Source organism: Hypanus sabinus, chromosome 25 (assembly GCF_030144855.1).
Source record: "Hypanus sabinus isolate sHypSab1 chromosome 25, sHypSab1.hap1, whole genome shotgun sequence".
In the NCBI taxonomy this organism is placed as follows: domain Eukaryota; kingdom Metazoa; phylum Chordata; class Chondrichthyes; order Myliobatiformes; family Dasyatidae; genus Hypanus; species Hypanus sabinus.
Window position 1 is genome coordinate 8504069 of NC_082730.1, and position 5594 is coordinate 8509662.

Sequence of the window (5594 nt, forward strand, 5' to 3'; positions counted from 1 at the left end):
GTTTGTAATAAAGGACTAAACGTACTTTCTCAGCTTGGAATTCGGTTAGCTGGGAGCTCATCAAACTCCCTCACCACCTCTCAGAGACTTACAGTGTGTTTTTAAGTAGTCGCTGCAAGTGGTAAGGATATTACTACTAATTTAAAATGGTTCGAATATGTTTACTGGATGAAAGACGAAAGAAAATCACAATAACTAATCAGGAGTGGAGATATACAAAAGTATGAGGGGTATAGATGGGGTAAATACAAAAGGCTTTTTCCACTGAGGTTGGGGGAGACCACAACTGGAGGTCATGGGTTACGGGTGGAAGGAGAAGTTGAAGGGGAATTTCTTCACTCAGAGGATGGTGTGAGTGTGGAATGAGCTGCTGGTGGGAGAGGTGGATGTGCGCTCAGTAGTAACCCTTAAGAGAAGTTTGGACAAGCACATGGTCTTGATGCAGGTAAATGGAACAAGGCAGAAGATATGGCCAACATGGACTGCGTAGGCTGAATGACCTGTTTCTGTGCTGTAGTGCTGAACGATTCTATGAGAACCTGGATTAAATCATCCTCTTATACCAGTGATTCCCAGCCTTTTTATGCCATGGACCCCTAACATTCCCCAGGGGGTCTGTGGACCTAGGTTGGGATCCTCAGCTTTAAAGTCAGGGGATTTTCCCACAGTGTTTCACTGGGACAGAGCAATGGAGACTCAGTACCTGTGCCAGAGTCAGGGCAGGGTGAAAAGTGGAGGCCTCAGTTGCAGATTCAGAGAAAAGTACACCACAGAAACAGCCCATCTAGTCCATGCAAAACTCTTTAAACTGCCTAGTCCCATCGACCATAGCCCTCCATACCCTTCCCATCCATGTACCTAACTAAACTTTTCTTAATGTTGAAATTGAGCTCACATACACCACTTGAGCTGGCAGCTCATTCCACACTCTCACCTCCCTCTGAGTGAAGATGTTTCCCCTCATGGTCTCCTTAAACATTTCACCTTTCACCCTTAACTCATGACCTCGACTTGTAGTCTCAGTGAATAAAACTCAGTGGAAAAAAAGCCTACTTGCATTTACCCTATCTATACCTGTCATAGTTTTGTATCCCTCTATCAAATCTGCCCTCTAATGGGTCAGGCAGCATCTATGGAGAGGATAAACAGTTGAAAGGAAGTGGGAAGGTAGGGTGGGGGAGGGGAGGGGAAGGTGGGGTGGGGGAGGGAAGGTGGGGGAGGGGAGGGGAAGGTGGGTGGGGGAGGGGAAGGTGGGGAGGGGAGGGGAAGGTGGGGTGGGGGAGGGGAACGTGGGGTGGGGGAGGGGAACGTGGGTAGTCAGAAGGTGAAGAAGAGCCCTTAATATTATAACAACACACACAAAATGCTGGTGGAGCACAGCAGGCCAGGCAGCATCTATAAGGATCCTGACGAAGGGTTTCGGCCCGAAACGTCGACAGTGCTTCTCCTTAGAGATGCTGCCTGGCCTGTTGTGTTCCACCAGCATTTTGTGTGTGTTGCTTGAATTTCCAGCATCTGCAGATTTCCTCATGTTTGCCCTTAATATCATGCCCCCTCGCATTAAGCCATTTTCACCCTGGGAAAACTATCTGTGGCTTCCCCCTCAGTCTCTGCCCCTTATCATCTTGTACACCTCCATCATGCCAAACCTGGTTGCAACATCTTTCCAAATTTGTTCACTGGGTACCAATCTCCCGACTCAGGAGCAAGGTCCTGATCCAACGCAGGAGTGTTAAAGGAAACATCCGAGACTAGAGGGCAAGTTATTATTATTCTATAGATTTATTGAGTATGCCGACAAAAATGAACCTCGGGGTTGTATATGGTCACATACATGTACCCTGATAATAACATTGACTTTGAACATTAATGTCCTCTCCCTATATTATTACTCAGTCCCTCAAGTTTGGCAACATTCTTAGTCACCGGCTGTGCTCTCTTCCCAGGTTAATGACATAGATCCTTCAACGAGGTAACTAAAAGTCACTCAATACTCCAAGAGTGTACCAATATCCTGTACAACCTCAACAAAATCCTGCCCCCCACCCCCGCAGGATAAGTGAACCAATGGTACTGTACAGGGCTCCACAGTAGTAGTCCAATCACAACAAGAGATCTGCAGATGCTGGAAAATCCAAGCAATTTTCTATTCCTACAGGGGACGGGGCATTTGTGGCGGGCATTGAAGGCAAGTTTCAGATCTCCGGGCATCCGATTGGGAAGCCAGCGGTGTGTTCAGAACCATTTCTCAGAGCGACGCGATGAAGAACGAACCGTGGGGCAGGGACGGTGTGCTGTGTTGAACCCGGATTAATGAATCGTCCCTGGCAAGGAGGGGTAATGGTGCGGGGGCATCTCAAATGTGGCTTGAGGCTGGTACGAATCTGGTGGGGGTTGGATGGGTATCCAGCGGGGATGGGACAGTGATCTGATGGGCCGGGAGGCGGATCGAGTGGGAATGGACAAGGATCGAGTGCGACCGGGATAGAGATCTACTGAGGACGCGATAGGGGATCTACTGAAGACAGAATGGGGGAATCCAGTGGGCATGGGACTGGAGAGAATTTTGATGGGGACAGGGATCGCGTGGGAACAGGCCGTGAATCTGGTGGAGAGGGACAGGGGTCTACCGAGTACGGGACGGGGTACTGTATCTGTGATAGGCAGTGAAGGAACATTTCAGATTTCCGGGCCGTCCGGGTCACCGAGCTGCGGGTGGACGGGGCGCTGCCGGCGACGGGCTGTAACCAACGCGTCACCCGGGCAACGAATTGCAACAGGGCAGCGGCGGTGGCAGAATAGCCAAGGGCTGGGCAGGTGAGTGGGTCCGGGCCCTGGCAGAGTCCTGGCGTCCTGCGGGTCTCTCTCTTCCGGCCCGCCGGGGAGTTCCCTTCTCCTCTCTCGCGGATCTCACTTCCTCGATCACCGTGAGTGCGGAGTCCTAAATTTAAGGGGGAAAAAAAACCCAGAGATTGTTCACCCACCTCTCCTGGCTGGTGACCCCCACCCACTACTTAAGAATGCAGTGGATTCAATCCCAGATACCCAGGACTCTGGCACCCGGGAGGCAACAATACCATCCGGGAATTATTTTCTCGCCCACAGAACCTCCTGTCCGTTCCCCTAACTAATGAATCCCCTATCACCACAGCTCACCTCTTCTCTCCCTTCCTTCTGAGTCAGAGACCTGACTACTGTGCCATTCCTCTGTTAGGTCATTCCCCCTCCCTCAAACACTATACCTGTTGTTGAGGGGGATGGCCACAGGGGTACTTACCCTGCACCTCAATTCCTTTCCCCTTCCCGACTGTCACCCAGTTTCCTGTGTCCTGCACCTTGGGTGTAACTACCTCTCTATATGTTTTGTCTATCAACCCTCAGCCCCCCGAATACGGAGTTCATCCGGTTCCATCTCCGACTCTTCAATGTGGTTCGTTAGAAGCTGCAGCCGGATGCGCTTCCCGCTGTTGTAGTGGTCAGGGACCCTGGCGGTCTACCTGCCTTCCCACATCCCACAAGAGGAGCATTCCACTATCCCGAGCAGCTATAAAGAAGGGGCTTTATAGCTTTATATCCTTGAGCTATTCTTTCCTTTGCCTTCTCTGACAGAAGCCCCTCTTCGTTTGGTACAGCATATTGTGAGACGATGTTGTAGCAAGCCAGGCTGACATGGCTGACGTGTGGATGGCAGAGTGGAATTGCACCAGTATGTTCGGACCAGGGGGCTCGGTGCTCGGGAAGCTGTAGTATTAATCAATAAAACCGAGCAAGTCAGATCTCTTTTAAAAACTTTCCCCTTTCACTATAAACCCATGTCCTTTTGTTTTATACCTCCGTCCTTGGGGAAAAAAGGCTGCAACTATCTACCCTAACTGTGTTCTGCGTAATTTTATCAAACTCCATCAGAGCAGCGCCCTTCTCGCCAAAGAAAACAATCTCAATTTCGTCAGTTAGTCCTGACGAAGGGTCTCGGCCCGAAACGTCGACAGTGCTTCTTCCTATAGATGCTGCCTGGCCTGTTGTGTTCCACCAGCATTTTGTGTGTGTTGTTGTTGTTAATTTCAATTTAATTAGTTTCTTGTAAACAAAACCCTCCAGTTTAGGAAATGTCGCAGTCTCTATCACGGTTTCTGTAGTGTAGCGGTTATCACGTTCGCCTCACACGCGAAAGGTCCCCAGTTCGATCCTGGGCAGAAACATAGTTTGACTCGCTACTTCAGGAGTACGTGTTTCGGCCGATCTCATTCAGCTGCCCTGTTGGTGTAACTTTTGGGGTTTCATTCACTCCGCAGTCTGTGAGTCTCCGCAGCCGGAGAGTCTGTACATTCTCCCCGTCACTCAGTAGGCCAGGAGCACAGTCAATGTTTCGGGCCAAAACCCTTCGCAGTACGGGGGGAAAAGAAAGCTGAAGACTAGATTTAAAAGGTGGGAGAGGGGGAGAGAGAAACACCAGGCGACAGGTGAAACTTGGAAGGGGAGGTGTGGGTCAGCGATTGTTCCCTCCACGCCACCATAGCATAACTTACTGACAGTCATCATCATTATGTGCCGTATGAGGGGGGCTATCATGGTCTTCCATCTGCCTTTAATCTGCCCCCCCCAGAAGACACTTTATTCACAATCATTTTAAAAAATTCTTGATACACATCCTCGAAACCGGAGAGCCAGGAGAGAAGGGCAGACGAGTGCTGGTGCGGGGAGAAGCGACCCCACACACGATGCAGGGGCAGGGGCGTCAGCTGCAGCACTGGACCACCCATCTGGCTGCTGAGGTGTTTGAGCGAGCCCTTGGCCGGAGGACCATGCCCCAACCCCACCAGGCTGATGTGACCCCAGCTCCCCTCCCACACGGCTGGCTAGGGACTGAGTTGATTTGGTGAAGGTCCCGACCGCACTGCCACAGTGCCGAGAGTCCCGGGAGCAGCTCTGTCCTGTGCCCCACGTTAACAGCAGAGTTCCTCTTCCTTCTGTCCATGACCATGATTGTTCTTGGCAATATTTCTACAGGAGTCGTTGCCATTGCCACCTTCTGGGCAGTGTCTTTACAAGACGGGTGACCCCACCTGGTGTCAGTACTCTTCAGAGATTGTCTGCCTGGTGTCAGTGGTCGCATAACCAGGACTTGTGATCTGCACCCACAAACAAGAGAAAATCCGCGGGACTGGCGATGGGTCCAGGCCCGAGGCGTCGACAATACTTTTTTCCATGGATGCTGCCGGCCTGCTGAGTTCCTCCAGCATTGTGCGTGTCTTGCTTGTGATCCTTTGGCAGAGACGTTATCTCCACCCGAGACCAACTGGGAGACCGCTTCTCGAGCATCTCCGTTCCATCCGCCGGGACAAGCGGGATCTCCCATTTTAATTCCACTTCCCATTCCCATTCCCATATGTCTATCCACGGCCTCCTCCGCTGTTGTGATGAGGCTACACTCAGGTTGGAGGAACAACACCTTATATTCTGTTTGGGTAGCCTTCAACCTGATGGCATGAACATCTGTTTCTCAAACTTCCGGTAATGCCCCCCACCCCTTCACTGTTTCGCGTCCCTTTTCCCTCTCTCACCCATTTTTCCTTGCCCACCCATCGCCTCCCTCC

General features: G+C 51.2%; 1 non-coding gene across 1 annotated transcript; it reads left to right on the forward strand.

The window, feature by feature from the left end:
• The first annotated feature begins 4126 nt into the window (after positions 1-4126).
• trnav-cac (transfer RNA valine (anticodon CAC)) lies at positions 4127-4199 on the forward strand. The gene has a single exon. It is a non-coding gene; the product is annotated as a tRNA-Val (tRNA).
• Positions 4200-5594: the final 1395 nt, after the last annotated feature.